The sequence below is a fragment of the Hyperoodon ampullatus genome, assembly GCF_949752795.1.
Source record: "Hyperoodon ampullatus genome assembly, chromosome: 5".
NCBI lineage: Eukaryota > Metazoa > Chordata > Mammalia > Artiodactyla > Ziphiidae > Hyperoodon > Hyperoodon ampullatus.
Window position 1 is genome coordinate 128695601 of NC_136918.1, and position 25694 is coordinate 128721294.

The following is a 25694-nucleotide window of genomic DNA, read 5'->3' on the forward strand; positions in this document are numbered from 1 at the left end:
GAGTCAGCAAGGTTTGTTTTTAAATTTTAATTTTAGATCATGGAGATTTTCTTAACATTTCTTTCTCAGATGTTTCTTCTCACTTGACATGAGAGCTCTTTATCACTCTTCTGGAAAGACTTAAGGATTAATTGTAATTAAATTACATTATACCTGAGGGAAATTTAAATGTAGTTGTGGATTCTAAGTCTGATTTCTCTGCTTTCCAATCGTTTACACATTGGTTTTATGGACTCTGTAATCCCATTTGAATTTTAAAAAGTGATTTTCATGTTATTATTATAATGACTCTATTTAATAGCTATCCTAGAACTCAAGACCACAGAGAAAGTTCACACAATCTGGAGTCTCTCAGGCCCTTCAATACCTGAAATGTTTAACATGAAGAGATATTTTACATATTAGAAGTACTTATCATCCCTGATAAAGTCTTAGGACATCTACTCCTTACATATAGTACAAACTAAAAAGAATAAAACCAGTCCTCTTAAACTGAGTAATTTTAGGGTATTATTTATTGTCTTTTTCCTATGTGGACAAGTCAAACTTTGTTCTTTGACACGTTTATGCTGTTTTAATAGTGTATTTTATCCCTAAAGGTATAGAGGAAATAACTTACATTATTGTTGATTATTATTTTCTAAGTTAATTATAGTTTAATTATTCTTATCTAGGGAGATTATTCCTCTCTAAGAAATTTTTTCTCTCTGGTTAAAAAAAATAACTTCAGAAGTGTATTAGTCAGAGCTCTCTGGAGAAACAGAACCAATAAGATTACAGAGAGATATATGAGAGGAGATTTATTGTAGGAATTGGCTCACACGATTATGGAAGCTGGTAAGTCCCATGATCTGCCATCTGCAAGCTGGAGAACCAGGAGGCCCAGTGGTGTAATTCAGTCTGAGTCCTAAGGCCTGAGAACCAGGGTAGAGGGAGAAGGTGGTAGTGGTATAAGTTGCAGGCCCAGTCAGATTCTGAAGGTCCAAGGACCTGGAGCATTGTATCTGAAGGGCAGGAGGAGATGGATGCCTCAGCTCAAGCAGAGAGAACTCTTCCAGAGATACCCTCACAGATACACACAGAAATTATATTTTACCAGCTATCTGAGCACACTTTAGCCCAGTCAAGTTAGCACATGAAATTAACCATCACAAGATGTTAAACTTGGAGGGATATTTCTTATAAACCATTCCATGTAGGAAAAGGAATAAGAAAAAAATAAAACATATTTTCTAAGAAATGTGTTCCCCCCAAATTATGTTGAATTCCTAACCCCCAGTACCTCAGAAAGTGACTGTATTTGGAGATAGGGTCTTTAAAAAGATAACTGAGTTAAAATGAGGTCTGGAGAGTGGACTGTAAGCCAATATGACTGATGTTCTTACAAGAAGAAGAGATTAGGACATGTACACAGAGGGAAGACCATATGAAGACACATGGAGAAGATGGACAATGGCAAGCCAAAGAGAGAGGCCTGGAAAAGATCCTTCCTCCATGGACCTCAGAAGAAACTAACCCTATGGACACCTTGATCTTGGATGTCTAGCTTCCAGAACTATAAGAAAATAAATTTCTGTTGATTAAGCAACCCAGTCTGTGGCATTTTTATGTCAGCCCCAGCAAACTAACACTGCATATAACTAGTGTTCAGCATGAACCATGGATTTTTTTTTATTTGGTATTTTTAGCATTCATTGCAGTACTTTGCAAATAACAGAACTTCAGTAAGTGTTTTTGTTGTTGTATGACTGTTTGGGATGAGATAGGAAGAGGTATTTGTCACATAAATGACTAGATATTTATCAAAACTTCATGTCATCACCCACAGTTGCCTAATCAGGGTCTACATGCCTCAGTCCCCTTGCATCTAAGTAGGACATTTTATTATTTCTCCTTGTCAGAGTATGCTAGGTTGCGTTTTCCTGATCAAAGATGGAAAAAGCACATGTGCCTTCTCCATTGTTTTTTCCTTTCTGCCTTTTGGATGTCAAAGCCCAAGGCAACATCTTACTGAAGATTATGGATCTTTTATCCATCTGAATCCCTAAGTGAGTGAATGGAGCGGAAGCACTTTCTTCACTCAATTAGCCCTCATGATAAAACATCTTCAGGGGACTCTTACTTAATTGAGAAATAGCCTCTCCTGTGTCAAACCACTGAGATTATGCAGTTCATTTGTAAAGCAGCTAGCATTACTCTTAAGCTGTATAAAAATTGTTGTATCCGGTGGGTGCTGCTGTAATAAAAACCTGAAATATATGGTACTGATTTAGCAAATCAGGCAGCAGTCAAAGAGAAAACTTATGCTGCAGAAAGAACCATGTACTGTAATGACAAAACATTAAAAATGTTGTGTAAAATTTTGCCTGTAATACATTGGAATGCCAACTAGTTGTTTACTAAGCTTGTAGGGGAAAACGGTTGGAAAGTCAGCTATTAATAGCTTATGTTGGTTGTCATTTGTTGAGTTTAGCAAATTATCACAAAGAAAGAGATTAGTTCAAGCAATAATTGGTTTGATTCAGAGCATACATAGAAGAGATTAAAATTGTGCAGGAATTTGGGGCCTCTCATACCGGAAAGGCCTCCATTGCCCAAATGGGAAGAGAGAGACCTAAAAACCTTTTAGTTTCAAGGACCCATTAAGACTCAGCACTACATCAAAGATCATATGAATTGTGGATCTTCCTTGCCATCCTATTGGTATAGTGGCAACGTAGCCCCCACGGACTTGAAAGGGAGGACTCTTAGGCCTATGAAACCAATGCACGAATCAGGTTGAGGACAGTATCTGGAAAGAACTTTGGGTTTTATTATTGAAACATGAACACAAAGAATTCAGGGTAGGGTTGCCAGATTTAACAAATGAATATGCAAAACACCCAGTTAAATTAAAATTTCAGATAAATAATAAATGCTATCTTAGTATAAGCATGTCCCAAATATCATATACTATATTTATTATAGAAACTATTATAGGGAACATGCTTATATTAAAACATCATTTGTTGTTTATCTACAACTCAAATTTCACTAAGCATCCTGTATTTTATCTGGCAACCTTAATTCAGAGGCCTTCAGTCTTTTGAAGGGAACTATATTATGAGCCCAAACAAAAGAAATCTTTGAGTATTGGAGCCTTTAAACCAAGACTTGGACTCTAAAAATTGTATGAGAATGAAGGGAGCTGGGAAATCTGAGAAGCCCACTAGGAAGGCATTACTTCCTAATGCTTACTTTAGATGTGACCACAGAGAATAATGCTTAGGAAGAACCTTCCAGAAGTCAGAGTCAAGGGCTGCAGGGAACAATGGACAAGGGCATTCCTTTGGGTCTACTGAAGGAAATGCTTCCAGGGCTAAGGTATTAACACCTACAGGAAGTTTTCCATTATTTCTCTGTATGTTGCTGTTGAGTTTCCTATTTTTCTTTGCCATGGATGATAATGATTGTGTGCTAACCTTGCTTCATCATTTTATTCTGATTGTGAAGAAATGAGTGTTTGTGGGATGATAACTTGCACTTTATGATTTTCTAGAACAGGAGGAGCTCTATCTGGACTGGAAAGTAGAAATCCTAGACCTTGAGCTGGATGCCATAACTGGGTAGCACTTAAGGTGGTTCCCCTAGCAAGAGTGTAAAGCTTCTCTGTGTGGGAAAGGTCTACACATAGGAATTTGGAGGCCAGAAGGGCTGAAAAACCTAAGTCAGGGATTTTTTTTTTTTCCACATAATGTATGCCAGACTTAGCAGATTTTTCTGTCCAGATCCAAATGGTAAATATTTAATACTTTACAGGTCTACAGGAAAAATAGAGGACATAATGTAGGTACTTATATAACAACCATTTAAACGTATAAAACATATTATTAGCCTGTGGGTCCCACAAAAATAGGCAGTAGGCTGGATTTGGCTCAAGACATGTTTCCGAACCTCTATATAGAGCTGATGTTAGAGAACAACTTCCTGCCCAAGGATTTTATTCCTTAGGTTCTCTTCCATTATGGTAGGGTCATGTGACTACTTATGACCAACAGAATGTGAGCAGAAATAAGTGTGGGTCATTTCTGGTGTAACGGTCCACATTTTCTTTCTTACTCCATCACCTGATTGTCACACACAGGATAACCTTAGAAGTCAACAATTAAAAATGCAGAACGAAAATCAGCTGGTCCCCTAATAAAAAGACAGAGCTGATGTCTACAACCCAGGAACAAATGCCTTGGTATATTATGTGAAAAAGTAATGCTTTTCTATTATTTAAGCCATTGAAATGCTGTGTGTTTTATTTATTACTGCATCTGGTGTTGTGCTACTTAAAAGACTGCTCATTTCATAGATATATTCCAAGATTGAGTCTTTATTTAAATACTGGATCCCCCCAGAAGCCTAGAATTGCTATCCATTAAAAACAATTTTCTTCCCCATATTGATTTTGACAGATCCTAAATTGTGTTCAATTTTTTTCACTAGTACATTGGATCCATTCTCAGTCAGATTAGTTCATATCACATTTTAACTGGCTTTTGACTTATTTAATCAGAGATTTTTTTTCCAAATCAACACACAAATTATAAAGTTACGTCTTAAAAAATATGTTTAAATGACATAATAATTAGCTGTTAAGAGAGGAGTTGATGAACAGTGAAAACTTTGAAGCTGTATCTGGTATCTTGTTTTGTATATGCGTCCCTTATCACTATATCGGTGAGAAATAGGTCACCGTATAATATCCCCATGACCTGAATGGAAAATACAAACTGAAATGAACGGGAAGATAATTTTTCTGTACCTTTCTAATTTACACACTTTTATGCTCATTAACTCGAAAGAGGGGAAGAAGACCCTTAGTGAGGCATCTGTTCCTTCTAGCATCTCCGCTGCTCTACCAACTCGACAAATATGAAGCAAAAATTTGATGTCATTTGTGTAAAACTGAAATGATCAAATATTCATTAAAAGGATCAGAAATCATTGAACCTTAGAAAGGGTGCAGACCCAATACAGAAGAAAGTAGAATGATGAAGTTAAGGAAACTGAGATGCTCCTAAAGTAACTAAACATATTTGTTATATCACCAAACAAAACAGATCAGAGAATTAAGGATATCTTAAGGCTCATTCAATGTATATGGGAAAATAAGATCCACAGTTAAATACAGGGCCTGTATTTTCAGCATCTAGCTCTAAGCAAGAAGTAGTTTCCTGGTACCCTTTTGCAGCTAAATATCACTTTCCTTTTGCAATATCAGGCAATTTGATACACATGATATTTATTTTATGTTGTTTTTTTATTGAAGTATAGTTAATTTACAATATTATATTAAATTTGGGTGTACAACACAGTGATTCAATATTTTTGTAGATTATACTCCATTTAAAGTTATGACAAAATAATGGCTGTATTTCCCTCTGTTGTACAATATCTCCTTGTTGTGTATTTATTTTATACACAGTAGTTTACCTCTTAATCCTCTACCCCTGTCTTGCCCCTGCCTCCTACCCTTTCCCCACTGGTAACCACTAGTTTGTTCCCTATATCTGTGGGTCTGTTTCTTTCTTTTTTATGGCTGAGAAATGTTTTATTTCATACACACACACACACGCACACACACACACACACACACCAACTTCTTTACCCATTCATCTGTTGATGGACACTAACTTAGGTTGCTTCCATGACCTGGTTATTGTAAATAATCCTGCTACAGGCATTGGGGTACATGTACCTTTTCCAATTACTGTTTTCTTTTTCTTCTGATATATACCCAGGAGTGGAATTGCTGGATCATATGGTAGTCCTATTTTTAGTTTTCTGAGGAATCTTCACACTGTTTTCCAAAGTAGCTGAACCAATTTACATTCACACCAACAGCATACTAGGATTCCCTTTTCTTCACCTCTTTGCTGATATTTGTTATTTGTACACTTTTTGATGATAGCCATTCTGACTGGTGTGAAGTCATATCTTTCTGGATCTGTCTCCTATGGCAACAGAAACAAAAACAAAAATAAACAAATGGGACCTACTTAAACTTAAAAGGTTTTGCACAACAAAGGAAACCATCAGCAAAACCCAAGACAACCTACTGAATGGGAGAAAATATTTGCAAATGATATGACCAATAAGGAGTTAATATCCAAAATATATTACAGACAACTCAATATCAAAAAAACAAACAAAAAAAAAACAGATTAAAAATGGGCAGAAGACTTGAGACATTTTTCCAAAGAACATATACAGATGGCCAACAGGCACATAAAAAAATGCTCAACATCGCTAGTCATCAGAGAAATGCAAACCAAAGATACACAGGCTACTTTAAAATAAAATTTAAAGTTATGGGTTTTTAAAAATGTATAATATATTTGAATGATCACACTGTGTAGTCCCAGAGTTTCAAGGGGTGTTATTTTTCTGATGAAATATTTACTTCATCATCTGTAAAAATTATAAAGGGATAGACCTAGAAATAAGCATCAGAGATATGGGTAGATATATCTTGCATAATCATGTGGATATTTATTGATGTAATTAACAAAGCTCAGACCAATATAAATCATATATTTCTAAAAGAAATGATAAATACTATGTTCCTAAAACGGTAGGAAATTTCGAACAAAATTCCAGCTGGTAGCTACCCTCCTGAGCTTTCCCACCTGTCTGGTGTCTTCAGCTTCTGAGGCTTTCTGGAGCCGGGCCTCTTAAGGGATTTCACATCACCACCTTGGTGTCCACTTTCTGTGGCCTTCTAATTCAGTTACCATTTGTCCATGAGTTTTCCAACTTCTCGAATTTTATTGCTATTTTATCCTTCTCATTACTTTTATTTTTGTGGGTGCATGACTTTTTTGGGAAAAAAAAACCCACAACTTTTGTTGACATATTTGTAAGGTCTCAGGAGAATGTGGAATCAAATATCTATCAAATCCACCATGCCCATTTATAACTTCAGAGTATTCTGTAATAGAGGATAAACATAGTTTGATGATGCTGGAAACTGAGTGTTGAATAGGCAGAGTAGTTTTTCCAGAGGGAAATGTCTACATTTTATCAAAATAACAACAATCCTCTTAGGAATGATCAGGATCCAACCACCAAGCATTTGTCCCTAAATTACTCATGTCATTAAAATAGAACAGAGCATAGTTAATAGAATCCATCCAGACTTCTTATAAACAGCCAGGATCTTACATGGGGAATTTAATCTCATTCTCCTGGAATCTAAATCTTGTACCAATTTACTCTAGGCTAGGAATGTCCTTTTGTTTTTCTCTTAAGAGGAAAAACTATAAAAATGTAATTAGACAGTTTGTTCTTGGATATTTTAGATTTGGTGGAGACAGCAAACTTTTTCTCTAGAGAGCCAGATAATAAATATATTTGACTTTGTAGACCAAAATGGTCTCTGTCTGTCATTCAAAAGCAGCCATAATCAAGAGACAAACAACTGGCACTTCTAGGGTGCATTGTTATAGCCTGATGGCTACACAAGACCATGGATACATTTTAAATGAAGCATTTCAGAAGCCACATAACAATGTAAGAAGACAAATTATTATCTTGATTATCACTGCCATCTAACAAACATTAGTTCCTGAAAAATAATTTTCAGCTAATTGGGAAATTCCTGTTACCCAAGAGATTCCCCCTCAGCTGCTAAAACACAGGTACTTTTGTAAACCATCTGTCATACGAGGGAGCTTAAAGGCATGTTTAGCTAAAGATAAAAATAATAGAAGATGCTTTCTATTGGTATTTCCTTTGTTTTCATTATTTCATCTTTCTGAATTCAAGTAGCTCTATGAGATAGCATAAGGTAGTGATCATCAAATGTTAGCATGGGGCTTCCCTCGTGGTGCAGTGGTTGAGAGTCCATCTGCCAATGCAGGGGACATGGGTTCGTGCCCCGGTCCGGGAAGATCCCACATGCCGCAGAGCGGCTGGGCCCGTGAGCCATGGCCGCTGAGCCTGCGCGTCCAGAGCCTGTGCTCCACAGCGGGAGAGGCCACAGCAGTGAGAGGCCTGCGTACCACACACACATACACAAAAAGTTAGCATGTATAAGAATCACAGGGAGGGTTTGTTAATATACAAATTTCTGGATCCAACTACTAGAGACTCTGACTTGTTAGGTCTGGCATGGTGCCTGGGAATTTGCATTTACAATGTTCCAAGTGATTTTATTTCAATCGAATCACACAGGGAAATCTTCACTCAGCACCTACTCAAATTCTCTAGGATTGGGATCTGAGCCTATGAATTCTTAAAAATTCACCTTATGAGATTTCAGTATTCAATTGGATGTGAAATGAGTGGCTAGAATATACAAATGTGTTTTTTCCTTGGTGCTTTTGTAGAATAATTCTATTTTTGAAATCTTGCTTGTATCTGGCTATCAGTAAATCTGATTATTAATCATTAGAAATGGATCTCAGAAAGGAAACTATCTCCATCTGAGAAGGTCACAAACATGGGCAACTGCTTTTGATCTCAGAAGACTTTAAACCTCTACCATTCTTCTGTCTTTCATGGGTAAGGAAAGTTGATGAAGAAGTCAGTTTCCCAAGTTCCTTATTGAATGATGATGATGATAATAATAATGATAATAATTTAACAAACAAATAAATTGATGTAAAATAGTAATTTCTATTTACTAACACTCTTTCAGCCTAGATAAGTAACTTTATCTACTGAAGCATTGAGTTCATTTTATAATATGTCCCATATTGGATTTAATACTGATGCTTTATATTAGATTTTTAGTTATGACATATTTTTTCTTCTGCTGCTAATGTAACTGGGAAGATCAACTGTGATTTCAAAACAGTCACATTAAAAAAACATGTGCCTTGTAATACCTGTGGATTTATGGGAAATGGTAAAACAGAAGATAAAAAATTGCCTAAGACTGGACTGTGCAATTGCATAATTTTCCTTAGCTAACAGCTGTAATTCTTATTTTTTGATTACAAATATCATGTGATTTTGGGGGGAGGAATTCAGAAGCTCTAAATTATTTTCAGTGTTACTTTATAAATTACATTTTTAAAAAATTTATTGTCTTTTATGAGCATATTCCCTTGTTCTTTTCTTTTTTCCTTCTTAATCATTATCTTGAATAAGTTAGGCTTTTAAATCTGTTTTCTTTGGAGTTCAGAGATTATTCTTCAAATGTTTAAGGCTTTCCTCTTTATCTTTTTTTTTTTTTTTTGTCTGCTTACCTCTACTAGGATTCAAAGTTGAGTGGAAAAATACTGGACTTCCTTTGTAGGAGGTTCTGTTAACATGGTCCATTGCCCCCTTATCTATTTGACTTTGTTCTGACGTTCCATTTGGGAGCAGAGTTATAAAAAAGCATGAGAATGTTCTGGACTTTCTTTCTAGAGGTTCTGATGCTTTTTGATAATTCTGACTCATATTTTGACTTTTTGACTGATAGTAGAAAAGGACAATAAGAAAATACTGCAAGCAAGTTTCTTATTTATTATTTTCAATGATCACAATGATCTGGTATCCTTTAAACATCATCTGAGGGAAAACAGGAAGGCTGTTATTGCCCAGTTTGATACTTTTCTTACTGAAATCATGGAATCATGTAGGTGGAAGTTTGGGGAAGTCCTTCAGCATTACAATAAGTTGAGCATTAGACACTGATTACTTTCGGATAAATATAATTTTTGAAAGCATATTTTTAATTTTAATTCCTTGTCCTGACCTCCCACAAATCACTTGGTCTGCAGACAATAGAACTGTTAATAAACAAAAATATGAAAGCCATATAAAAGAAGGGAAAATATAATGCTTTTGCAGAAAATGCAAGGCAATTTAGTACTTTGTTATAGAAAAACAATTGATAATGAGTATGCTACAGCATTATGGTTGTGTATTATACCACCAATTGTTATCCCAAGGGACAGAATCCAATTAGGAGAGGAAATCCAGCATGATTAATATCTTTTGTCTCAGTTTTTCTGTCTTGATCAAATGCCCCTTGTTTAATGACTGCTCAGTTGCTATGAGTTTTACTGACCTTTCCCATGTGCTTTGGAAACCCATACAAATTCCCTTTGTCACTTGCAGTTTCTTTACATAGCATTTATTTCACTCTACCCAAATATTTGCTATTTTCTTTTCCTGTTCTCACTTCTTTTTTTCACTGTCTTTTCATACAGGTGAGATTACTTACTTCTTCACTACTCAGGCTGTATATTTTCTACTCTGCTCCTATTTTTGGCTGGTGTGTGCTCCCAAAGATAGGTCCTAGGTCACCAGGTTTACAAAAGGATTCCATTCTGAGTATCTGGTCCTTTTGATGGCTGACTTCATAGATCTACTGACTAGTAGTGTTGAGAGTCCTTCATTGGACAAATGACAAACCTGGAAAAACTATTGTTTAAAGAGGAGAGAATTGGTTTCAGAACCAGATAATCTGGCAGAACCCCAACTGATCACTGAAAGGTTGTTTCACCAGTTCCTTACTTTAAATGATTATAAAATCTTGTTTGTATGGTTGTTGTGAGGACTAAATGAAATAATGCTTGTAAAGTGCTTAGCACAGGTTTTGAATCACTATAGGGGATAAATATCTATTGACTCTCAAAAAAGGGAAGATTGTATTTTACTAAAGGCCACAGGCTGAAGACAATCTAGGATCTAAGGAGATTCCATCTAAGGCCTGTTTACCCAAGAGGAATAGGTTTTTTCAATCACTCCTTTATAGAATTGCATAGAACATAGGAATTAAGGAAAGTAAAGTGTAATATGTGCAGACAAAAAGGAGAAAGCAAAATGATGTAAGACTTCACTTTGGGTTTCCAGCCAACTAAAATAAATGAATGATGAGACTTCCCTGGCAGTCTAGTGGTTAAGAGTCTGCACTTCCAATGCAGAGGGCAAGGGTTCGATCCCTGGTTGGGGAACTAAAATCCCACATGCCGTGGGCCGTGGCCAAAAATAAATAAACAAACAAGCACATAAATAAATAAATGATGCCTTCCTGATACAGATAATAACCTGGTGCAGAAATGAATTAGAATTCTGAAAAAGGAGGCTCAACTAAGCTTATTTGCACAAAACCTCTTTCAACTAAATACAGAGGGATTGAAAACTTCTTGAGTTTTTCCAATCCTATTTGAGAGAAAACAGAAGAAAAAATTAGAATGATTACATCAATTTATATGATTCTCATCAATAGGAAGTAACTGATTGGTTCCTGGTTAGAAAATTATGATAGAAACTTAGGGAGAAGAAACCATGCGATTTCATTGTATTGTTTATAATAACAAAGGCCTGAAAGGAAGAATCCAATGTGAGCTGCCATCTTTAGGAAGACAGGCTTTAAAATGTTCAGAATAAAAAAGTTCCATAGCTTGAAATTCTGAAAGATAGAATGTTTTGAGAGAAGAGATAAACTTACAAATGCTATAATTTTAACTATAATCACAGATGTTTTCAATCCTAAAATAAAGGGGATGGATATTTTAAAAATGGTGTCTCTATAATGAAGTTATAGAAATAAAATAACATAGCAGTTAGGAGTTTAGGCTTTGGAGCCAGATTGCCTAAGTTAAATGTCAACTGTTGCATTCACACATGGAGTGAGTCAAGTTACTCAACCTCTCAGAGCCTCAGTTTCCCTTCTAAGTAGAAGATATACTTTTACCTACATTTTAGGATTTTGTGAGAATAAAATGAGTAAAGAACTTACCAAACTTACCAGAGTTTCATGTGTAGAAAAAAAATAAATTATAGGTATCATTATTAGTTTTTTTTCCTCAACTCCATGTCCCCCTATTCATAATACAGACTAGGTAAAGGACCTGGGCTGAGGTGTACATAGAATAGATTTATTCTGCCTCCTCATTCTGTACGGTTATTGTAAGCAAACAGCCTGTGGTAAGCACTGAGAAGCCTCACGGTATTATTTAAAGGGAAAAGTTATAGAATATGGATAGCAAAGAATGTTATAAAATTACTATGTACACACTAAGATAGTCAAAAGGGAAGCATAACCCAATTGAGCAGAGTCATACAAACAATATGCTTTTCCCATTACATCAATATGATGAACTAGAAAAAGATAAACTTATGTTCAGTAATGTAACACTGAGGGATAAAAAGAAAAGTAAATGGACTCTCGTTTTTCTTGAGAATTATCTGATAAGAATAATCTGAAGAATGGAAGGGATAGGAATGAACATAAATAAAACCGAAGATAAATGAACATTGGATGAGCAAACATCTAGGATGCTTTAAACAACTAAAAGTCTTGTCTTTAGAATAAATTGTATATTATTGGACAAAGATTTTTATGAAAATGTAGAGATTGAAAAGGTTCTGGAAAACTGGAGAAAAATAAATGTCTTCCAGCATTCCAAAAATGAAAAGAGTGAATTCCACACTTAGCAGTATTATTAGTGGTAATAATAGTAATTGTGGTAATAGTAACAGCAACAACAGCAGTAATAATAGTAGCTAATATTAATTGCATACTTACTATGGACTAACCATAGTACATGAAATACTTAAATCGATTTTAACTTCAAAAATTGTATAAAAAATGTATTATTATTATTATTCATATTTTACATATAAGAAAAATAAGCCTCAAAGAAGTTGAGTAACTTGACCAAGGTCATGAAACTATGCAAATGTGGAGCAGAAATGGAACCCAAGCAGCCTGACTCAGGCGCCCTTGTTTTAACCCTGTTCAGTACTGAATATACTACATTTTTGAAGTGTATTTAACTTTAGTTTGATGAGGCATTATGTTATAGATATCTAGAGTAAATAATATGTAAGCTTAATTTGAAAAACAATTTTGAGAGAAATAGAATACATCATAACTTTTTAATCTGTCCTATTTCTTGCTAAGAAATAATAATAATAATATGACATTTGTTCAAGGTGATTTGACTTGCTGACCAAACATTTACCTGGTGTCTTTATTGAATTTTGGGTTGTTTCATTTTCCAGCTAGTTGCTTCATGACTCCTTGGCACCTTTAACAAAAACTAATAGCATGAAAAACAGTGATAAATTGGGATCGTCCAGCACAGTACCAAAGTTGATGCTTCAGCATATTTGTTGATGGTGTAAAGACTACAGTTATAACAAAAGAGGTCCACCCATTTCTTATGTAAATGATTTGATGACACAAAGACTAGGGAACTACTACTAGATTGTTTGGAAGTTAGTGGCCTATTTTTTAAAACAATTTTTTCTCTGCCTTCCTCCTATACTTACCTTGAAGTCAAAGGATCCCTTCCAGGTGTTAGAAGGCCTGACTTCTATGAGTATGGAAGATTGGATATAGAATTCTAAATTGACGGTCCTTTTTTTACTTTCTGGATATTAAAAATGCAGTTCATTAGTATCTGTTGAGAAGTATGCAATTATTTTAATGCTTATTCCTTTGGAGGTAATGTGTCTTTTATCTCTGGATTCTTTAAAGATTTATTCTTTATAATAGCTTTTAGTAATTTGATAACAAGGCTCAATGGTTTTCCCTTCCTTTCTTCCTCTCTATCTCTTCCTTCTTTCTTTCCTTTTATTTATTTATTTATTTATTTATTTATTTTTTTCACCTTATCTTTATTATTGACTAAGGTATAGTGTAGTATGGAACATATTTTCAAACTCATTTCATCATATATACTTTCATTTTTGTCCTATTAATAGAGCCAAATTTGTCAATTTCACATAGTAGGTTTCCAAGGGATTGAACTGAATCAGCCTGGGAAATATTTTTTCCTACTCAGAGATACTCCTATAAACCAATTCAAAATTCCAACAAAATATATGAGTTTATATTATAAAAGCAAATAATAGAAGTTAAAAAGCATGTAATTACATATTTTACCTGAGCCAATTTTCTGCTGTATTTTTGAGAAAATTCAATACCTTATCTCTTGCAGAAACTCTGAATTTGACCTCTGCCATTCATTTGATTGTTCCTTCAATAAGTTTCAAACCTCAATTTTTATCTTATGAAATGTGTACTAATGTACTAACACTTTCTTTCCCACATTTCTTTTGTTCAAAGTATAGCAATACTTTACATTAAAATCAATTTGATTAACAGAAAGAAAAAATTCTACTCACTCCACTGAGATTTAGCCTGTATCGCTATCATTACCAATAACATCACCAAAGGCTCAATGAACTAGAATATAATATTAAAGTGCAACTTAGCATTATATGGAAAAATAATTATTATACTCAAATAAGGAATGTTTTAGATAGAGAAAGTAGCTCTATTCAACAAGGAAAATTCTGTGGAAGAAATAGAATGTACTTTAGACTTTGAAGTAAGTCAATGAAGTAATTTCTTACATTATAATTCAACTCATGGACATAAGTAGACAATATCTCTTTCAGAAATTCAAAAATTTAGGAGTTTAGTTAAAAACATTTTCATTTGGGGTCATGTAGAATCTGATTACTATTTTTCTTATTCATCACATAAAGAAGGATCAAAATTTATTATCTTACTGAGTGAAAAATTATTTTGTAAAATAATTATAAATTATATCTTACTTTATAATTTGTGCAATCTGCTCACACATTAAAAAATATGACACTTATGAAACACAATATTCTCAAGAGCATAATGCTATATCTATTATAATTGAACTATTTTCTTGACTAAATAATTGATTTTGTGGATTCTTTCTTTCTTTAGTCATTCTTTTTCTAAAAATGTGGTTCCAGCTACAAAATTTCTATTCATATGCCAAGTTCTGGAAAGGTATCTAACACATAAGCTCATACACAGACTCATGAAAACATCTGTTTCATAGAATACGATCTGTGAAAAATATCACACTTAAAATTCTGCATTCCTGAAATCAATAAAGGAAAGGTTTATAGAATAGAATTTCTAGCAAGAAATGATAGCATGGAAGGAGGCCCAAATTGGCTGAAATTGCTAATATAATCTAAAAATATGTACACAGTAAGATGAACTAAACCAAGATTAAAAGGGCAATATTTTTATTCATTTTTTTCCTTCATACTTTTTAGAATTTTCTCATTTGTTTGAAGCAAAATAAACTTTTTGGACCATGTCCTTTAAGGCCTGTTTCACTTGCTGGTTCCTTAGGCTATAAATGAAGGGATTCAATAAAGGGGTAACCAAGGTATTGAGCACATCTACTCCTTTGCTTAAAGTCACTCTATCATTTGCTGATGGTTTTATGTACATGAAGATGCAGCTGCCATAAGAAATGGAAACTACAATCATGTAGGAAGAACAGGAGAAAAGTCTTCAGTCCTTAGCTGAGCAGGAGGGAATTTGAGAACTGTCTTGATGATATAACCATAGGAGAGAATCACTAACATCAATGTGACCATAAGTGCCTTTCCTTTTCCTTTTTCTTCCTTCCTTCCTTCCTTCCTTCCTTCCTTCCTTCCTTCCTTCCTTCCTTCCTTTTTTCCTTCCTTCCTCCCTTCCTCCCTCCCTCCCTCTCTCTCTCTTTCTTTCTTTTCTTTTTCTTTCTTTCTTTTCTTTCTTTTTCTTTCTTTCTTTCTTTCTTTCTTTCTTTCTTTCTTTCTTTCTTTCTTTCTTTCTCTGTGCAAGATACATATGTACATGCACACAGACAAAAAGTCTTCAGGCTTGTATAGCCATATATTCTTTCTTTTTTCTCTGTGCATGTAGGTTTATCCTGCTTGGAGTCTGTTGAGATTCTTGGAAATGTAGGTTGATAGTTTTCATCAAATTTAGAAAAATATTGGCCATTATTTCATTAAATATTTTTCTGACTCCCTCTTCTTTCAGGCACTTCCATTACACAGATGTTAAACCACTTAATATTGTTCTAGAAGTCACTAAGTCATTTATTTTTATTAGACTTTTCTCTCTGTATTTCATTTTGGGTGGATTCTATTACTATTTCCACTTTTAAGTCTCTGCTTTTCTCCTCTTCTCTCCTCTTTTCTTCTCATTATGCTTATGCTTTCCTTTAAATAATGGAGTACTTGAATATAATTATAAAGGCTGTTTTGACATGTTTGACTGCTAATTACGTCATCTCTGACGTTGTTTTAAAATGTAAGTTCTTGTATTATTCAGTTATGACAAAGCCAACGGATCAAGAGACAATTGCCATTTAAAAGATAACTTGCTATATTCACAGTCTCAAGAGGAGGAGGCATACCACTCCATGAGGGGTCACATAGGGTCAGTCAGGAGGCAGTGAGAGTGAGGGGAAAACGTGGGTACCTTTGTTGTGGTTTTTGTTGGAAATATAGGAGAGTTGGTATAAGAAGGTTTGGAGCTAGCTATTTTGAATAATTTGAGTTTGGATGAATAAAGCTTGTTTCTAGTTGTCTGGTACCTGGCCCTGTGTTGATTAGGGCAGAGGAATAATGGCCCTGAGTGAGAGATCCTGAGAAAGAAGTTGGTTGGGGTGTGCACTCAGGATTTGTTAGTTTGCATATGAAATGTGTGTTTCCAGATGAGTCCTTTACTGTCTCTAGGAATTGGCTGACCCTGGAAGGGCTAGCCCCTCCAGGGTCGGCAAGGCCCCAAGACATCAAAGCATCAAATACAGAAACTAGAAAATGTTGTTGTTACAGATATCTCTGTATCCACATTTATACTGATTGATTTTTCTCCTAGTTATGGTAGTATCTCCCTGCTTCTTGGAATGTTTAGTACTTTTTGATTAGATGTTGAATATTGTGAAATCGGACTTTTGAGGGTCTGGAACCTTTTGTTTTTCTTTAAGAGTGTGACTTTTGTTTTGGTAGGCAGTTAAATTACTTGCAGATTAGTTTTATCCCTTTGATTTGTGTTTTATCTTTTACTAGAATGGGTCTAAAGAGATGTCTTTCCAAGAAGGTGCTTTCAGCCCTAATACCAAGGCAGAAATTTACTTTTCTTTATGGGGTCATTTTTTTTTTTATTAATGAAAATCATGAATGCTTACAATACACTAAGAACTGTACTAGAACTGTGCAACAAAACATGGAAAATGTGAGACACTAATTTCTCATAAAACTGTTAAGTAGAGTTAGGCATGTGAACTAAATGTTTGACTGACAATGGCATATGAAAAGTACAATACTGTACAGATTTCTGACCAATAATAAAGTACATAAATATGATAATACTTAAATTACAATGGATTCAGAGTAGTAAAGCCTGGAATAGTCTGATAGGGCTTTACAAAGAGGTACATGCTTTAGAATTTGAGTGTCTCTTATGTGCTGCTAGCCTAGTATTATATTAGGTTGTAGAAATAGCATGACAGAACACATCCCTAGCTAGAAGGAGCTTATCATCTTTTGAGGGAGAAAAACAAGTAAATAGTACTACTAGAAGGATAATTTTTTGTGCTATGACAACAGTAGATATGTAAACTAGTTATTAGGCATCAGGGAAACCTTCCAAGAGAAAGTTGTATAAGCTGAGACCAAATGATTACTAAAATTCAGTCAGATAAAGGAGCAAGAGAATAAGGAGAAGAGTTAGAAGTGATTCATAGCAGAGGAGATGGCATGAGTAAAAACTTAGTGGCACAAGAATAGTGAATATTTGTGGAATGAAAAGTGTAGTAGTTTGGTACTGCTGGAACATGGTAGTTAGAAAGAATGAAATGTGGTCCATAGCAAGACTAGATAGGTAGACAGGGGCCAGATGATGGAGTGTTTGCAATATAATATGAAAGGTTTTGTATCTTGACCTGAGAGCAATGGGGTCACTCAAATGGTTTTCAGTAGTGAGTGTTATACATATGGAAATATGCGAAGTTAATAAATCTATGAACATGAAGCTTAGGAGAAAGAGCTGAGATGATATTCAATGCTGAACCTTGAAGGATGCATCATGTGTATTACGTTGCTAGGGCTTCCATAGCACAGTACCACAAATTGGGTGACTTAAACAATAAGAACAGTTATGAAGGCTAGTGGTTTGAGAACAAGGAATTGGTGGGGTTGGTTCCTTTTGAGGGCTCTGAAAAGAAATCTCTTCCATTCCTCTCTCTTTGGCTTGTAGATGACTGTCTTCTCTCTGTGTCTTTACATTGTCTTCTCTCTCTACATTTCTATGTCCAACTTTCCCCTTCTTATAAGGACATCAATCATATTGGATGAAGGCCCAACTTAATGAACTCATTTTATATTGATTACTTCTATAAAGACCTTATACCCAAATAAAGTTACATTCTGGGGTGAGAAAAGCTAGGGCTTCAACGTATGAATATTTAAAGGACACTATTCAGCCCATAAGACCATGCATATAAGAGTTGGAAAGGGAGAGTGACTAAGCGGTCCAAACACACATAATGGCTGGAGACAATCAACTCACGTTCCTGTAGTTGCAACACCTATGAAGGAAAATAAAACAGATAAACATAGGAAGTAAATAATGCCGACAGTCATTATAACATAATAGATTAGCTCTGAGAAAGTTACTAAGTGGAAAAGTTTTGCATTGAGACATCTTCCTCTGCTGTGTTGAGAAATGATGATTTTTAGAATTCCACTGCTCATTTTGGTTTATAAATTCTCCATTTACAAATTAATTACAGTTTCATCCCTCTAGGGATTGGTTACTAGGCTATAGGACCACTGATATTATTTTTGCCTTGTTACTGAATAAAGATAATTGTCATTTTTATCCACTTCTTTTAGCCTTTAAGTCAGGGTGTGATTAAATAAAATTCCATGAATAACTTGATCACTATGAAATGAAATCTGCCTCACTGTGTTTGCATTCAGTTGGTTACATCAGCTGCTGTTTCAAAGTTCTTTTCTCAGCAACAATAAAATACTCAGCCTTGATATTCCCATAGAGAATAGAATGCATTCTTTTGACCTGGAGCTATAACTAATGACAAAGTTGTAGAAAACTCACACCCATGTTAAAATAGATGCATTGCTCTTACTTCTAAAGAGACAAACATTATTAAAAATGAAGTCATGTTTTAATATTTTTTCAGCTCAAGAATTAAGTGCTAATTTATTTCTTCCTTGAATTTGTTGAAAACTATTTTTATTGCTTGAGGCAGTACTCAGGAAATCAGGATTCTGGATTTTGACTTGAGTCCACCATTTTGTATTATGTTTTCTAGGTTTGGGCTTCACCGTGTTTTCCAACAGCTTCCTAGCTTTCTGCATAAAATAGGCCAGTTAACAGGAGCCTTAAATATCTAAACTTTAATTACATGAGGAGAGACAGACTCGACTTGCTAATGTTCCTAAAAAATCTAACTTAGGACTGATGTCCATTCCCCATCAATTAACTGTGTCCAGGTGTGGAATCTTGGAGAAAGAGACTGTCTATCCTGGGTCAGATAATGATTGCTAGACAAAGCTATTATGGACAAGAGCTAGGGAACTAATTGCACATGTGAGCACTCATTGGAAACATATGTATGGATTCAAAGAGAGGTGAAATATGAAGGAGCAAAGCAATTTTCAGAAAAATGAATGTGCTGAGTAGATATCTCCTTAAATATGTATCCTACAATTTTGTTTCTTTACACCTTGATTGAATTATGTATTCATTCCTAATTCATTTTCAATAAAACCTTTTTGAGTATCCCTGTGGCTGGCACTGCTTTAGGGTTTGATATAAAACAATAAATAAAACAAAATCCATGACATCATGTTGTTTACTTTCTGGTGTGGGGTTAACAGATGGTTAGTAAACAAATAAAGACATGAATAAATACCTGCCCAATGGTGTAAGAACCATAGAGAAAATTTAAAAAAGTAAATGGGGAGAGGAAAAACTAAATTGACAGTCCAGATGCTGTGTTATATTTGTGATTAGCAAGACCTCTGTCTCTGATAAGATGATATTTAAATAAAGACCAGAAAGAAGTGAATGAGTGACCCATGGGGCTCTCTGAAGAAGGAACATTCTTGTTTCAGGAAATGGTATATTAAAATCACCTAAAATGAACAAAATTTTATTTTGTTCTTCATTTTTACTCCCTTTCCCTGTTTTAGATTTTTGATGTCTTATTTTATATCATTTTTACTTTGTGTACCCCTTAACTAATTATTATAGTTATAAATGATTTTACTACTTTTGCCCTTCATAAGTGGTTTTCAAGGTGGTTGTACCACTACCTCTACTATATATTTGCCTTTAGCAGTGAGTTCTTTTCTTTTACATATTTTCTTATTTTTAGCTATTGCCTCCTTTTTTTTTTTTTTTTTCACCTGAAAGAAATCCCTTTAAAATTCATTGTAAGGTTGGTTGGGTGTTGATAAACTCCTTAAACTTTTGCTTTATGAGAAACTATTTATCTCTCCTTCAATTCTGAATGATAATCTTGCAAAGATTATTCTTGATTGAAAGTTTTCTCCTTTCAAAACTTAAAATATATCATGCCACTGTCTTCTGGCCTGCAAAGTTGCAGCTGAAGAATCAGCTGATGGTCTTACGGGGATTCCTTTGTACACACCTAGGTTTTTTCCTCTTTTTTTTTTTAAGATTCTTAAATTTAAAACTTGACATTTTAGTGACAATGTATTTTGATGTGGACCTCTTTGGGTTTATCTTGTTTGGGACACACTGTGATTTCTGGACCTAGATGTCTGTTTCCTTCCCCAGGTTATGGAAGTCTTCAGCCATTATTTCTTCAAACATGTCTCCTTCCCCTTTGTCTCTCTCTTCTCTTTCTGGAACCTGTAAAATGAGAATGTTAGTATGCTTGATGTTGTCCCACAGGTCTCTTAAATTTCCCTCATTTTCAAAAATTATTTTTCTATTTGCTGTTCTATTTGGGTGATTTCCACTACCTTGTCTTCCAGGTCACTGATCCATTGTTCTGTATCATCTAGTCTGCTGTAGATTCCCTCTAAAGTATCATTCAGTTCAGTTACTGTATTCTTTAGCTGTGTGAGTTCTGTTTGGAACTTGCCTATATTTTCTATGTCTCACTGTCTTCATCTTTTATTCCTCTGGGATCCGTGTGCCTTTCTTTATTTTAAAAATCTTTATTGGAGTATAATTGCTTTACAATGGTGTGTTATTTTCTGCTTTAGAGCAAAGTGAATCAGGTATACATATACATATATCCCCATATCTCCTCCCTCTTGCATCTTCCTCCGACCCTCCCTATCCCACTGATCTAGGGGGTCACAAAGCACCGAGATGATCTTGCTGTGCTATGTGGCTGCTTCCCACTAGCTATATATTTTATATTTGGTAGTGTATATATGTCCATGCCACTCTCTCACTTCATCCCAGCTTACCCTTCTTTCTCCCTCCCCATGTTCTCAAGTCCATTCTGTACGTCTGCATCTTTATTACTGTCCTGCCCCTAGGTTCTTCAGAACTATTATTTTTGTTCGCATACAGTATTTGTTTTTCTCTTTCTAACTTACTTCACTCTGTATGACAGACTCTAGGTCCATCCACCTTACTATAAATAACTCAATTTCATTTCTTTTTAAAGCTGAGTATTATTCCATTGTATATACGTGCAATATCTTCTTTATCCATTCATCTGTTGATGGACACGTAGGTTACTTCCATGTGCTGGCTAATGTAAATAGAGCTGCAATGAACATTGTGGTACATGACTCTTTTTGAATTATGGTTTTCTCAGGGTATGTGCCCAGTAGTGGAATTGCTGTGTCGTATGGTAGTTCTCTTTTTAGTTTTTTAAAGAACCTCCATACTGTTCTCCTTAGTGGATGTATTAATTTACATTCCAACCAACAGTACAAGAGGGTTCCCTTTCCTCCACACCCTCTCCAGCATTTACTGTTTGTAGATTTTTTGATGATGGCCATTCTGACTGGTGTGAGGTGATACCTCATTGTAGTTTTAATTTGCATTTCTCTAATGATTAGTGATGCTGAGCATTCTTTCATGCGTTTGCTAGCAATCTGTATAGTTTCTTTGGAGAAATGTCTATTTAGATCTTCTGCCCATTTTTGGATTGGGTTGTTTGTTTTTTTGATATTGAGCTGCATGAAATTGTATATTTTGGAGATTAATCCTTTGTCAGTTGCTCCATTTGAAAATATTTTCACCCATTATGAGGGTTCTCTTTTTGTCTTGTTTATGGTTTCCTTTGCTGTGCAAAAGTTTTGAAGTTTCATTAGGTCCCATTTGTTTATTTTTGTTTTTATTTCCATTTCTCTAGGAGGTGGGTCAAAAAGGATCTTGCTGTGATTTATGTCATAGAATGTTCTGCCTATGTTTTCCTCTAAGAGTTTGATAGTGTCCAGTCTTACATTTAGGTTTTTAATCCATTTTGAGTTTATTTTTGTGTATGGTGTTAGGGAGTGTTCTAATGACATTCTTTTACATGTAGCTGTCCACTTTTCCAAGCACCACATATTGAAGAGGCTGTCTTTCTCCATTGTATAGTCTTGCCTCCTTTATCAAAAATAAGGAGGCCATATGTGCATAAGTTTATCTCTGGGTTTTCTATCCTGTTCCATTGATCTATATTTCTGTTTTTGTGCCAGTAACTTACTGTCTTGATTACTTTAGCTTTGTAGTATAGTGTGAATTCAGGGAGCCTGATTCCTCTAGCTCCCTTTTTCTTTCTCAAGATTTCTTTGGCTATTCAGAGTCTTTTGTGTTTCCTTACAAATTGTGAATTTTTTGTTCTAGTTCTATGCAAAATGTCATTGGTAGTTTGATAGGGATTGCATTGAATCTGTAGATTGCTTTGAGTAGTATAGTCATTTTCACAATGTTGATTCTTCCAATCCAAGAATGTGGTATATCTCTCCACCTGTTTGTATCATCTTTAATTTCTTTCATCAGTGTGTTATAGTATTCTGCAAACAGGTCTTTTGTCTCCTTAGGCGGGTTTATTACTAGGTATTTTATTCTTTTTGTTGCAATGGTAAATGGGATTGTTTCCTTAAATTCTCATTCAGATTTCTCATCATTAGTGTGTAGGAATGCAAGTGATGTATGTGCATTAATTTTGTATCCTGCTGCTTTACCAAATTCATTGATTAGCTCTAGTAGTTTTCTGGTAGCATTTTTAGGATTCTCTGTGTACAGTATCATGTCATCTGAAAGCAGTGACCACTTTACTTCTTCTTTTCTAATTTGGATTCCTTTTATTTCTTTCTCTTCTCTGATTGCTGTGGCTAAAACTTCCAAAACTATGTTGAATAACAGTGGTGGGAGTGGACAACCTTGTCTTGCTCCTGATTTAGAGGAAATGGTTTCAGGTTTTCTATCATGGAGAACAATGTTGGCTGTGGGTTTGTCATATATGGTCTTTATTTTATTGAGGTAAGCTCCCTCTATGCCTACTTTTTCAAGGTTTTTTATGATAAATGGGTGTTAAATTTTGTCAAAAGCTTCTTCTGCATCGACTGAGATGATTATATGGTTTTTCTCCTTCAATTTTTTAATATGGTTTATCACATTGATTGATTTGCATATATTGAAGAATCCTTGCATTCCTGTTATAAACTCCACTTGATCATGGTGAATGACCCTTTTAATTTGCTATTGGGTTCTGTTTGCTAGTATTTTGTTGAGGATATTTGTGCCTATGTTTATTAGTGATATTGGCCTGTAGCTTTCTTTCTTTGTGACATCTTTGTCTGGTTTTGGTATCAGGGTGGCAATGACCTCGTAGGATGAGTTTTGTAGTGTTCCTCTCTCTGCTATATTTTGGAAGAGTTTGAGAAGGATAAGTATTATCTCTTCTCTAAATGATTGATAGAATTTGCCTGTGAAGCCATCTGGTCCTGGGCTTTTGTTTGTTGGAATATTTTTAATCACAGTCCCAATTTCAGTGCTTGTGATTGGTCTGTTTATATTTTCTATTCCTTCCTGGTTCAGTCTTGGAAGGTTGTGCATTTCTAAGAATTTGTCCATTTCTTCCAGGTTGTCCAGTTTATTGGCATATAGTTGGTTGTAGTAATCTCTCATGATCCTTTTTTTTTTCTTCAGTGTCAGTTGTTACTTCTCCTTTTTCATTTCTAATTCTATTGATTTGAGTCTTGTATTTTTCTTGATGAGTCTGATGGTTTATCAATTTTGTTTATCTTCTCAAAGAATCAGCTTTTAGTGTTATTGATATTAGCTATTGTTTCCTTCATTTATTTTTTCATTTATTTCTGATCTGGTTTTTATGATTTCTTTCCTTCTGCTAACTTTGGGGATTTTTTGTTCTTCTTTCTCTAATTGCTTTAGGTGTAAGGTTAGGTTGTTTATTTGAGATGTTTCTTGTTTCTTGGCATAGAATTTTATTGCTATAAACTTCACTCTTAGAACTGTTTTTGCTACATCCCATAGGTTTTGACTTGTTGTGTTTTCATTGTCATTTGTTTCTAGATATATTTTCGTTTCCCCTTTGATTTCTTCAGTGATCTCTGTGTTATTTATTAGTGTATTGTTTAGCCTCCATCTGTTTGTGTTTTTTACAAGTTTTTTTCCCTGTAATTCATATCTAGTCTCATAGCATTGTGGTTGGAAAAGATACTTGATACAATTTTAATTTTCTTAAATTTACCAAAGCTTGATTTGTGTCCCATGAAAGATCTATCCAGGAGAATGTTCCATGAGCAGTTGAGAAGAAAGTGTATTCTGTTTTTTTTGGGTGGAATGTTGTATATATATCAATTAAGTCCATCTTGTTTAATGTATCATTTAAAGCTTGTGTTTCCTTATTTATTTTTATTGTGGAGGATTTGTCCATTGGTGAAATAATGTCCCCTACTGTGGTTGTGTTACAGTCAATTTCCCCTTTTAGGGCTGTTAGCATTTGCCTTATATACTGAGGTGCTCCTATGTTGGGTGCATAAATATTTACAATTGTTATATCTTCTTCTTGGATTGATCCCTTGATCATTATGTAGTGTCCTTCTTTGTTTCTTGTAATTCTCTTTATTTTAAAGTCTATTTTGTCTGATATGAGAATTGCTACTCGTTTCCTTTGATTTCCATTTGCATGGAATATGTTTTTCCATCCCTTCATTTTCAGTCTGTCTGTGTCCCTAGGTCTGAAGTGGGTATCTTGTAGGCAGCATATACACAGGTCTTGTTTATGTATCCATTTAGCCACTCTATGTCTTTTGGTTACAGCATTTAGTCCATTTACATTTAATGTAGTTATTGATATGTATGTTCCTATTACCATTTTCTTAATTGTTTTGGGCTTGTTATTGTAGGTCTTTTCCTTCTCTTGGTGTTTCCTGTCTAGAGAAGTTCCTTTAGCATTTGTTGTAAAGCTGGTTTGGTGATGCTGAATTCTCTTTGATTTGCTTCTCTGTAAAGGTTTTAATTTCTCTGTCGAATCTGAATGAGATCCTTGTTGGGTAGCATGATCTTTGTTGTAGGTTTTTCCCTTTCATCACTTTAAATATGTCCTGCCACTCCCTTCTGGCTTGTAGAGTTTCTGCTAAAAGTTCAGCTGTTAACCTTATGGGGATTCCCTTGTATGTTATTTGTTGTTTTTCCCTTGCTGCTTTTAATTTTTTTCTTTGTATTTAATTTTTGATAGTTTGATTAATATGTGTCTTGGCATGCTTCTCCTTGGATTTATCCTGTATGGGTCTCTCTGTGCTTCCTGGACTTGATTAACTATTTCCTTTCCCATATTAGAGAAGTTTTCAACTATAAGCTATTCAAATATTTTCTCAGTGCCTTTCTTTTTCTGTTCTTCTTCTGGGACCCCCATAATTCGAATGTTGGTGAATTTAATGTTGTTCCAGAGGTCTCTGAAAGTGTTCTCAGTTCT